Source organism: Lepisma saccharinum, chromosome 2, assembly GCF_977018435.1.
Source record: "Lepisma saccharinum chromosome 2, izLepSacc3.1, whole genome shotgun sequence".
Lineage (NCBI taxonomy): Eukaryota > Metazoa > Arthropoda > Insecta > Zygentoma > Lepismatidae > Lepisma > Lepisma saccharinum.
The window spans coordinates 11,328,684-11,341,566 of NC_139230.1; the positions used below are offsets into that span (position 1 = coordinate 11,328,684).

Here is a 12,883-nt window from a genome sequence, read left to right on the forward strand (position 1 = left end):
TCTCATTATGCCACTGAATGTAGTTGTGGTGTAGTTAAAAATTGGAAGCCAAGAGATCCCGGTGGAGGCCTATAGTAGTTCGGATCCCACTTTGAGCTGTAGATCCAATCCCGATTGGCCTATCTGTGCATAAAGTGGACTTAACAATTCAACAACAAATTGGAAGCAACCGGAATTGCTTTGGTCTGATTTGCTATGAAAACCTGAACAGGAACGAGAACTTTTTTGTCAGGTTACTTTCAGGCTTTTCAACAGAAGAATACGATGTTTCGAAATTTTCAAACACCATCGTTCTCCTTATATGACTTCACTCTGTGAATATGACCGTAGCCGATGGCCAGCTTATGTACATTCACGGACATTTCCGAGCTGTAACGACCCGATTGACTTTTAACGGGATCTTTACAACCCAGAAGTGTGCGTGGCTATGCTTCATCATACATTGATTTACGAAATGTCACATACTGCAATTATGAACATTGATGTTTTTGAATGGACGCTTGTGATCAATACAGGAAAGAGAGAGAGAGAGAGAGGCTAACCACTAATTAAATCAAATTATTAATTTATGTGTAACCTCTTTTCAATATGACAACTCCATACGACACTCACGCAACATCTTATGTGGAGACCAAGTAGATATATCTAGGCTGTTCGGGAAAAAGCACATAATTCCGAAAATGCAATATTGCAGCAGACATTTATGTTCATTCTTTTAATAGCAAACCTTACAGACATGATATTATACATGTTGGAACATCAATCACTGTTTGGAATCTTTACGCATGCTCAATATTAGATCACACTTGTAATATTTTCTTTGATTTAGTGTGACTTAGACGTAAGCAACAGAAAATCGCTGTTTGTGACTTAATGTGCATTTTCCCGAACATCCTGGATTGATTGATTTGCTTTATTTTACTTCGCTTCTTGTGGCACTTTTGGCTAATTTGAGAAGATGGCGATGAGTGATATGATTAAATTGATGAATGGACACTCGCAAACATCCATGCCCAGGCCAGGATTCGAACCCGGTATCCCTGGCCGAACACCCTGGAGATGTTCTTGAAATACACAAGGTGTTAGTGCAGATTTTGCCTGAGAATTGCTTCATTGTCTCAAGCTGATTCATATTGCTCCAACCAATTGAGTATTATCACTTATAATGAGGATTACCATAATCTTCTCACACTTGATCTCGGCAGGGTTATGTAAGGCTAGGATGATGTGTCAAGGACAAATCAGAAAGGTCACTCCTAGACATATGAAATGAATGGGTCCTCTCGTGACGTGTGATACCATGTTTCGAGTACCACATGCCAACCGTTACTTCTGCATTAGATAACAAAGCATGCCGATTCGAAATAGGATGCTTTGTACGTGGGATTTTGCAATCATTATGATTCTTCCATTTGTAACCTACCGGTTTTGTTGTTGCTACCGACGTGAGTTACGAGATTCGATGGAGAAAATATTATTGTAATGCAAATACAGGGTGTATCAAAAAGAATCATCCGATTTCAAAAGGCTATATTTAGGAAACCAATGAACATAGAACCTTGCTGTAAATTGTAAAATACATGTTGGAATATAAAGTTTTATTTACATAATGTTTACAATTGCTCTATATGTCTACCTCTGGATGCACAGCATACAACTACACAATGGTGAAATTCATCCCAAATTCATAATTCCGCGCGTCACGGAAGTTGACGTCCGCACCGTGAAATAGTTTTAGTAATATAATTTATCTCTTTTGACCGAATCATATGCTTTTTTGAAATCAATGAATAGCTGATGGACATTTTGATTATATTCCCACTTTTTTTCAAGTGTCTGTCTGATGTGAAAAATTTGATCTGTAGTTGATCTGTTGCGTTTAAATCCACTTTGATAATCACCTATAATTTCATTAGCATATGGGGTTAGTCTTGTTAAAAGAATGTTAGATAATATTTTATATGTTGTTGAGAGTAGAGAAATTCCACGGTAATTATTGCAGTTCATTTTATCACCTTTTTTAAACACAGGAACAATTATGGATTCTTTCCACTGTTGAGGGATTTCTTCTTTATTCCATATTAAACAAATTAATTTATGAATTTGACATATTAATGAATTTCCACCATATTTAATTAACTCAGCTGGTATTAAATCAATGCCAGGTGCTTTGTTATTCTTTAGCCTTTTAATAGCATCTTTAACTTCAGTCAAGTTAGGTTCTGGAACTAAAGGTTAAGTCCACCTGTTAGCTTATATATCGTTACCTCTGTATTATTGAGAGGGACGTGATGTAAAACACACCAAAATAAAATCATAGTCATACACGTAATTGACATGTTGACACGCCTTGCTGTCTACCCCTGCTTCTCTGTCTATACCCGTTACACAATTCGCAACAATGAATAATGGAATGAGAAAGCGAGAGAGAATACATGTTTATATAATAATGAATGAGAATATGATCTATCTGATTATGAGTTTTACCATTTATCATATTCTATTGATAGTAACTGATTCAAGTTTGTCATTGTGCAATAATGTACAGCGTGTTCTTTATATGTTTCTTATTGACTGTTGTATTGGGATGCTCATTTACACAGCTGCTACTATATTTTAAAATCTTCACTTGCATGTTAGAATATGCAAAATACGTTTTCCAATGTATTTTTGATAGAGGATATTATTCGGCACTGGGACCCATCAGGCCCTGGCTTTTACAGTTCATGTTGCTAACCTCTTGACCATCAAATCCAGCAGTGATTATACTCATAATACAAACTCCAAATGCTCCTTTATAATCAAGTCTGATTAATCTATCTGGTTGAAAGGGTATTAAGTATTTAGGACACTTAAAAAAAACTGAAAACAAAAAAACAGCTTCCCATTTTTGGGTCATGCTACTTATTTCCTCAAGGAAATTCAAAACACGCCCTATATAATTAATTTGGCTTAATTTGGAGGAGCAGAACTCATTGCCTCGACAAAACAAAAAAAAAAAAAAAAGACTGTTCCTTAGATTTCATGTGAAAATTGATAGCATAGACCAGAAGCTGTAAAGTTGATTGATCCGAAATATGATTACATTTAACTTCACAGAATACAATAATGGCTAGTTGAAAATTGTATGTGGTTGCTAGAATAGCAGAGGAGCCGTGGAGATTATATTATGGAAGTAAGATAAGAAAGCAGATGAATCAATCTCCCCTTATACTACCAAATTTATTGAATTCACCCGACCTTTTCAAAGCAAATATAGCATGTATGTATGGAAAACACTTCGACTGCTTTAATGGAAAAACGATGAGGTCTGCTAGTGTTTGAAACTGGATCGTGACATTTGGGCGCCAAATTACAACCAAATTAAATAAGAAACTTGCCAATGTATGAAACACAAGTATTTTCCCCTTTGGAAGTGATTTAAAATTATAAAAATAAAATTAAAACAGTTTGCAGTTTATTCCAAACCCCTATAGCAGTTATTAAACCACTTTCTCATAAACGCTGTCTCAAGTTCCAACTCTTGTCAGTGTGCGTTTTTTAAATATAAAATATTGGCAACTTAATCGTATTATCCAGTGTTTGAAAGTGCATTTTGTTATATTTATGCAATATGAGTGGGAATTTGCAACGAATATTATCCTTTTTTTGGAAGTTGCATAGGTATTTGAGCTATTTTACCTCTTTTTTACCATACTTTGCTACACAAAGTTACAAAAAGGCGAGCAGGGAATCTGTGAACTGTTTTGGGAACCGTTCTGTCTATCGAACGCAACCTCTCGCTAGTCGCCAGAAGTTCGAGTATACTTGCCAAAAGTGACGACTTGACAATTTTACATATGCACAAAATTAAAAATTTTAGACGGTTTTTGCGACTGACGACTTGTAATTTCGAACCCTGTTGCCCCAAGGATTCTCTTCAGAAATTTTATTCAAAATATTACCATTCATTGTGTTCAGGATATGGAAAATTTTCAAAGTATTTTTTTCCTGGAAAAAGGTGCCGGAAACTGAGCTGGGTCCATTTGGCCAACTCTGCTTTCTCGTAGTGTCACTTGGCACGTGCTTATCTAGAAGGTCATACTATTAACATGTGGACTTACACGTGTTCAATTTTCACCATAATGGCAGTTCTAGACGCGGACTAGTCATTATTCTGATATGTAGCTGGGAAAGTCTCTTCCTGTTTGTTTGTTCCGCTCTTTTTTAATCCTTTTTGATGCATTTAGTATTTGTTATGCTCTCTCTTAATTCGAGTCGTGCTGGTTCAGTTATCATAGAAAGTTAATGATGTTTAATAGGTATACAATGCGACGAGGACAAACTGTGTAACAATGGTCGTGTAAATCCGCCAACTACTTTATTCTTCAGAAAGATTGAATGAACATCAATAAATTCCATTTCTAATTTTCTATAGAAGAAAGCTTGAATAACTTGAGAATTGCCTGTAAAATTTTCAGGGTCCTTCTGTTTACGTCACGATGTAGTCCATATATCCGTCAGATAATACAATGAGGATCATTTGCGGGAGTTTTAAATTCGCAATCTGAGTGGGTTACTCGACCACTAGGGCCTGCATATAAGGAAACTAGTACATACCAAATGAATGTTAATGGTGTAAAAGATTAATGATAATTTTGCTTTCATACCGAGCTAGCCACTTCGTTAGCATCACATTGATTATTGACTCGCGGTCTCGCTATCGAAAGTTCCGGATTCGCGTCCCTGCTTGGGCATGTGCATTACTTTAGGTACGTAGAAAATCTGCGAATACCGAGCAAACTCCGACATTTCTGTCCTCTCAGGAATCGAGGAACCAAAGGGTTCCTCTTGTTTACATTGATCCCCCCCCAAAAAACAAAATACATTATATATATATATATTGCAGTTGATTCTGAGAATTTCACTCAGTATGTACAATTTTCATTCATAGTTTGGCGAATATTCCGTTTTCCTATTTACATTTACCTATTAAAATTGCTTACTTGATTAACATTGCCAGGTGTGTTGCCAGGAAGCTTCAGGTTAAATCAAATACATCTGATAAGATAGGACATGAGAACATAGCTAACCTGACTCCTCCATCTGATACAATATGTATTCAGATCGATATAGAAGTCCAGTAGTGTATTTACGTTAAAAAAAAGATTCATAATGATATAGGAAAGGTTTTACAGTATGGCCTCGCTTGGAGCCAGTAAATAATTTTGTTTTAAGGTCAGTACTAATTTGAATTTTTATTTTATTCGCCGTAGTAAAAGCGATATTCTGTGTCCGATTAGAAAGTTTCAGGCATTATTCTGGTTGCTCTGCTGCGGAGGCTGTTGATAAAAAGGTTTACAGCATAGTGAGAACAAAGGGTTTGTTCTTTTATTAGACTGATCTCGTATTTTCTGTGTGACTTCAAAGTATGTGAAACTAAAAACTAATCTTGTATGCAAAGGGATTAAAAGTGGCCACGCCATCTATATCTGTAGTCAAAAAGTGTGTGGAGCCGTGTCGTCAAAGCCTCGACGGAACAATGCTGCCATTTATTGTGTTATTTTGAATGTTTACTATTATTAATTTATATGCATAGAAGAGAATAGAAGCAATATGTGAAGCGTAAATAAAAGTTGTTGTTTTTTTTAACTTCACGTGAGAAATACGTAAAACTGTGAAATCTAGGTAAAGAAAACTTTAAAATTTTAAGGCGCTGCCTACTTCCCCATATTGCAAATTTTCATTGCAAGTTTTCACAACCAGAACCAAGTATACTAACAGACAAGTCTAGGAATGCGCGAGGTGTCCAAGAGCCTGAGGGGAAAAAATGAGATCTGAACCGTGTAACTATAATTGTGTTATTTTGTGCAAGGAAACTTCCTGAACTTTGTAAGAGCAACAAGCAACCATATAAAATGAATAGAAAGTAATTAAATATGTTCAATGAGTCGCTAACGAAAGTGTCGATTTTGTATATTATATTTTTTCTCGTGCTGTGTAATCATAATTAACGTAATTACATTATTGCTTGTATTCTGACAAAAAAAGCTCTGATTGCACGAATTTCTGTATAAAGAGTTTGACAGCAATTATCTGCCTGCATGTAAGAGAGTACGTAACAAAGACTCAACTTTCCTGCCCTTCAGCTCTGTTCACAGAACAAAACAAAATGCTTTAGTTGTTCAATCTTGCTAGTTCTGTTCAGACTCGTAGTTCGTTATGTGTTCGTGATAATAATATTTATGCAACGCCTGGTATCGTTAAATTAACGTTTGAAAAAAGCAATGTTTTGTGTGAAATTTTGCATCGTACATGCACCATTATCCATGAGTTAGTATCGATTGTGAGGGAATTTTTATTCTCCATACGTCTGCATTTGCCTGCTGGTAAGTGATAGTCTTATCGCATATAACTAGGAAATTGCCAATCTTATACTCTTTGTGTGTGTGTGTGTGTGGCGACAGTGGGAAAGAATGATTTGTTGTTGTTTTAGCTTTGTCCTACCAAATTTATAGTGGTCAATTAGTTATAGGTAACTAAATTGTTGGCGAATCATGTTCACAATAGAATTGAACATCGCAGTTAGAAAATTGCCTCTGTGTTGGTTGAAGATTGTTGCTCCCTATTAACCTGCTTATGACCTATCCAAATGTTAAGATGAATAGTAAGTTTGTTGATAGTTATAATGTTTTTCACACCTATGGGTTGAAACTGAATGACTAATTTCTATTTTGAACGTTTGGTGTAGGAGAAAGCTTAGTTGTATTCAGTTTCGTGCATAAATAATGAGTATAGAGGCATTTTATTTATTTATTTCGCCTTGTTCTCCATGGCGAAGGCAAGGCCGTGAAGACTTTTCTTCCACTTGACCATGCTTACATGTAATTTTCTGTACAACACAAGCCTTCCATCTGTCCTTATTCTAGGCAAGATCAATGTAGCAGACTGCATTTTACATTACATTACATGAGGTGAACTATTGAAGAAAAAGAAACAATATAATAATTACAAAGGAATAAAAAGTACAAAGAAAACAACACAGACAATTTAACCAATTGCTTTTTTCGATTATAATTTTATTAGTCTTTCTTGCATAGTAAAACGAGGACAATAGACAATAGTAGCCTCTTCGTTTGCAACTGTTGTGATGTACTCGGGGAGAAGAGGATGCCGGAATCTTTCCATTTAACCCAAGAATCCCTCCTGGCTATGTTCACATCTGCCATGTTTGTCCCTACAAGATGGAGGATTTCCTAGCGTCCCCCAAAGCAAGCTTATCTTCCGCGCAAAGTGTATTTTCGGATTTAAGATCCGATGTGTATAATCGCCGACAGGACCAACTGTCAAAAGGTATTTGCTGTACGAATTATAAGTATAAAATGTAGTTTATATTTACAATATAAATATCTTTTCCAACAGAAGACATGTTAAAACAGACATATCATTAAATAGTTTTATTGAAATAAAGAGAATATAAAAGATTACGTTATTATTTACCATTACAAAACACCACTGTTACTGACCAGAATTCCCCTCGTTTAAAAATATTTTCCCGATTAGATTAAGCGAAACTGGAATTCTCGTTTCGCATAAAATGGCACCCAGGACATAAATCACCTTCTTTTGTACTGATAAGCCATTAGGCGAAATGAGAATAATATTTTTTTCCTAATGTTACACCCTCCTCTCTTTTATCTATAGATCAAGTTTTTACCGATCTGTAGCTGGTGAAGTCAAACCCTTTTATAATGTTTCGAACACTGTTTGTACAGTTTTTGTTTACACTATGATAGAAGACTCACTAGATAAGATTTATCACGTTCACATGAACCAAAATCAACTATCAACCAGTGTTCTGTAAAGGAACGAAAGCTTTCCTGTTTGAAGCTTAGGAAATCTCTCTCCTGTGCCTTGCGCCGTGCCCTGAAGGCACATGGGAGGGTGTAGAGGCAGGACCACTACACATTCTCGATCTCAGCCATGGAAGTGATGTGATCAACACCACCTTCCGACTGCCTTTACCTAACTATCGAAACTGTTCACCAATCTGACGAACTTAAACCCGTGCAATGTCGTATTTTCCTGCTTTGTGAACTTCTTTCGTGAAATGTATTAATATGTGTATCACACTTTTTAGCCGACAGTAACAAACATAGCGTTATTTATCGTTAATAAGCTGCATGCATGTCGGTTTCTCGGTGGTCAGATGTGTGGTCAACTATTGCACACTGATCAAAGCGCGAAACTATACTTGCTTCAGTAATAATGATTGATTTGGTGTTTTATGTCCACTTTATGCACAGTAAGGCTAATCGGGACTGGACCGATAGTTTAAAGTGGGATCGGAACCACTATGTGCCTTCACCGGGTTGATTACAAAGCAACGACGCTACCATTGCGCCATCGGGGAGGCCCGCTTCAGTAATAAGTTTACATTTGAAGAGGTAATGGCAATCAGTGGCGTAGGAACGTTTTTGATTTCGGGAGGTACAAAGTTCAACAGAGGCGCGGTGGTGTACTCGGTAGGGCGTCTGACTACTACGCGGGAGACCCGGGGTGAGTGATCTAATAACGGAATTTTTCCGGTCTTGTCCCCGCATAAAGTGCCTCATATTAATGGGTACCTATGGAAACCCTGGGGGGTAAAGACCGGAGCGTAGTGCTGATCACATCACCTTCAAAATAGCAGAGATCGAGAATGTGTGGGGCCCTATATCCCCTAAATGTGCCTTCATGGCACGGTGCTATATAGTCGTACACGGGGAACTTTACCTTACATGTATGTATGTGTGTTATTAACAATATTGACCACAATAATGCTATAAAATTACTGTCAGTCTAGTTTTGTATGCTCCATAAATATACTCTAAACATATATTCGTGTGTGTGTGTTTGAGTTTTAAGAGCAGATAGGCTAATCGGAACTTCACCTACAGTGTAAAGTGGAATTTGAACCATTATGTATGTCCACCGGGCATCGAACGTGTGTGTGTTCGATTTATTTCTTTTATTTTATTTCAATTTTCTGCCACCGAGGATGAATGCTGATATGACGATTAGATGAAGGGACAATAACAGTCACACATGCACAGCACACAAAACAAGCCCCATAGAGGATTGATTGATAATACTAGCTGAGAGATCAGACGCCAGAGCCTAGCTAGTCTGCAAAATACAATATGCGTGTGTGTTCGAGTATGTGTGCGTGCATTCAATATTAGAATGCTTTCAATTTTTAAAGTAATTTGTATTACCAATTTTTTTAAAAAAAAAATAATATTCACAAAATAATGTTGATTTTTTAAAACAACTATGGCAGTTTTTAAGACAATTATTGACAGTTCCTGAACAGATAAAGCTCGGCTTCATTCCATCGTTTTTATCTCATTTTAAACCGTTTAAATTTTCTCATGCAATTTTTCCGAGTGCACAGATCAAGTTAGTCCCACAATATAGGGTTATAGATTCGAAGAAACTTTTCGCGTTTAACTATTTAAGACGATATTCTTTGCAAGAAGCATCTTGCGTCTGTCAAATTATTTGAGGGGGGTGTAAAAATTTGAGGGTGACTATTATATTCTATTGGGAGGATAAAACTAACTTTTTTTGCCAGATTATTGTGTCTAGCGGAGAAATTGTCCCTCCATTCATCCATCCTGCTGACGGCCTATATATATCTTTGTGTTCTGCATGATAGCCAAGTTAACTATTGGTTACAGCATAACCTATAACTTGTCATGACCTATTGGTGATTATCGATGTAGAAATATACGCTGCACTTATTAACTTGTGTATAACTGCGCTGCATATGCAGTTCTCTGTCACGACAGAGTTAGAGCCGGCACTGTTGCAAGTAGGTCAGCACATTATATGGGAGACTGTGAAGAATTCTTTGAACCAATTCGGCAGGTAAATCGCCTATACTTTCACTTTTGCAACCGAATACTCGTCAACCCAACCCAGATGACTGCAGTTTCAGGGACCGAACGGGAATGGTATGGGACGTAACGACGTTATTTTTTTCGCGCCTTCACTCCTAGCTCTCGCGTAATGGTTCGTCAGTCGACTGTGACCTCGTTTATTACGTCATCGCAGAATACATTTTTTCCCCTACGGTGTTGTCTGTGATCAGTACCACGCCTCCAACTCACGGCACCGAAGAAATCCCGTGCATGTGCCGAAGGCGAACGTGCGGAGGACCCTGTCGCTAGCGTTTTTTGCGTACTCTGCGGTGATTTTGCTTTCTAGATTGTACACTCCTGTTCACATAAAGTGGCACATTTTTATAAGCTTGGAAAGTTGACGTACGTGTCACTTTTTCTGAATATGAGTGCACACATGAGGAAGGGTAAATTTTACTGCATTATCAGTCATCTTCAGCATGATATTTTGTTTGTGATTTTTGGAAAGTGCCTCTGGGATTGTCAATCGGAAGAGCATTTGTTTCTGCAGGGCGGTATGTAATGAGGAATGGAGGAGGAATCACCCTCTGGTTGCGAATTTTAGCCCAACGGGGATGTTTTAGATACGTATAATATCCCAATGCTTGGCAAAAGGTTACTGGAATTTCCTGCACTCAGGATGCGAAATCACTGCAGCTTGATTGAAGGGGAAGGAGCACACACACACACCATACATACATACATACATACAGTGGTCAGAAGTAGCGAGCTACTTGTAGCGTCGCTGCTGTAGCGACGCTACATTTTGAAAATTGTAGTTGTAGCGGTAGCGAAGCTACAAAATTCCTGTAGTTGTAGCGAAAATTTCGCTACAACTACATTTTTTCTCAGCATTTTGAGATGAATTTTGAATGTGGCAACAGCGTCAGAAAAAAAATCGACAATAACCCTTAATTTTGCAGGAGGTTCATAAAGACAGTCTATTACATGGAGATACAGATTATCTAGACTGTAGATTATAGATATCTGCGTAATTTATTTAATTAGTATCTGAATAATTCAGATATCCAGATAACTAACTGACATACCGTGCGTCCATTTCGATCTGCAGCCGAGAGATCGGGAGAAACGTGGCGGGCGGCGCTGACGGAGGTGCCGACATTTGCGGCCTGTAATGCCCGCATATTTTTATGGACATATGCAGACATTTATATAAATATTGCAAAACTAGCACTAACCTGTGTTATAAGAGTTGTTCAAAGTGATGTCCACCTACATTCACACATTCCTGGCATCGTTTGATGAAATTTTGATTCACACGCAAAAGTTCTTCTTCCGTAATTCTTCCTAGTTCTGCCCTTATATTGTCTTTTAGTTCGTCGATGCTATGAGGGTTATTTCGGTAGACTCTATTTTTCAAGGTTCCCCACAAATAATAGTCACATACGGTAAGATCTGGCGAACGTGAAGGCCATAAACCTCTTGAAATTATTCTGTCATCAAACACCTCCCTTATAGCGTCCAAAGAATCAGCGGCGGTATGGGCTGTGGCCGAATCTTGTTGAAAATACCCATATTGTCTCTCATTATCTGATAACAACTGAAAAAACGGCGCGAGTATTTGTGTGCGGTACCTCTCTGAATTTATTGTGTCTTCAAAAAATATAGGCCCTATTATTCTTTTGGCACTTACAGCACACCACACACCAATTTTTGCATCGTGTAACGGAACTTCGTGTATTATTCGGGGATTTTCAGTGCTCCAGTATCTATTGTTCTGTGAACAAACATGACCACGCAAGTGAAACCATGCCTCATCCGAAAAAATTATTAACTGTGGATCAACAATACCATCTACAATATTCTGCAAAACCCAATTACAGAAATTTACTCTACTTACGTTGTCAGGGGGCCGTAATTCTTGCACTATAGAAACTCTGTACGGTTTTAATTTTAGTAGCTTAGTGGCTGTATGTGCTGATGATTTTGACACGCCCATCTCCTGTGAAACACGGCGTAGAGGTTTGTTTGGAGAACGTTCTAACGCTGCACCAATTTCATCGAGTTTTGCTTCGGTTAGAATCCGTCGTTTTTGCTTAGGTGTTTGAAAATTTAACGATCCAGTTTCTCGTAATTTAAGGACAAGACGTCTAACCGTATCTCTATGTGGAGGTGAAACGCCTGGGAATTTCTGTACAAATTGCCTACACACGTCTCGACACGAGTCTGTTTTCACGTAAGTGTCATACATAAAAATTCTTTGTTCTAACGTGAACCTTGCGGCTGGCATTCCAATCGTCTGACTGACACAACACACATACATACTGCAATAACACAAACAAGTAACGGCAAGTAACCAAGAATAACACTCTTACGCACAGTACGAAATTAACACGCTCTTGGTTTACATCTGCCTGCCACTATATTCACAGCTCTGTAGTCGCGAAGGAACAAAAAACTTGAGCTAGGAGATTTCGGATTGCAAGGAAGCTCACGAACACCATTAGCTTTTAACGGTTCGTCTGCAGCGTAATCTTGATACAGTGTTGCACATTCGAAACCTCCAAACGATCCCCATCGACACAAAACTCTTTCAAGGATATAAACTTAAGCAGGACGTTACTGGTCAAAACTATGATTAAAATGTTTTACAGAGTATTATCTGTGGCTCTTAATATAATTTCTAAAGCTTATTTATTTGTGTATATAAGGGTGGAACTTGGAAGAATTACAGAAGAACTTTTACGTGTTATAACACAGGTTAGTGCTCGTTTTGCAAGATGTCCACAAAAATAAGCGGGCATTACAGGCCTCAAATGTCGGCATCTCCGTCAGCGCCGCCCGCCACGTTTCTCCCGATCTCTCGGCTGCAGATCGAAATGGACGCACTGTATATGAATATATTCCTGCTAACAGCTACGTTTTTTTTAGCTGCATCGCTATTTTGGGGAGAAACATGCCTCGTTTGCTACACCACTGGAAAAAAGTGCCTCGTTTGC

The 12,883-nt window shown here is 37.9% G+C and overlaps 1 protein-coding gene across 3 annotated transcripts in view; it reads left to right on the top strand.

Moving 5' to 3' along the window:
- LOC145983912 (glucose-6-phosphate 1-dehydrogenase-like) overlaps positions 1-12,883 on the top strand; it is a 72,391-nt gene that overhangs the window by 12,610 nt on the left and 46,898 nt on the right. Inside the window, exon 1 of one of the 3 annotated variants that reach the window (XM_083117034.1) lies at positions 6,296-6,368. The exons of the other annotated variants lie outside the window; for them this stretch is intronic. The gene's annotated coding sequence lies outside the window, so the exon portion shown is untranslated. Of the gene's footprint in view, positions 1-6,295; positions 6,369-12,883 lie in introns of those variants that run through there. 3 annotated transcript variants of the gene reach the window in all.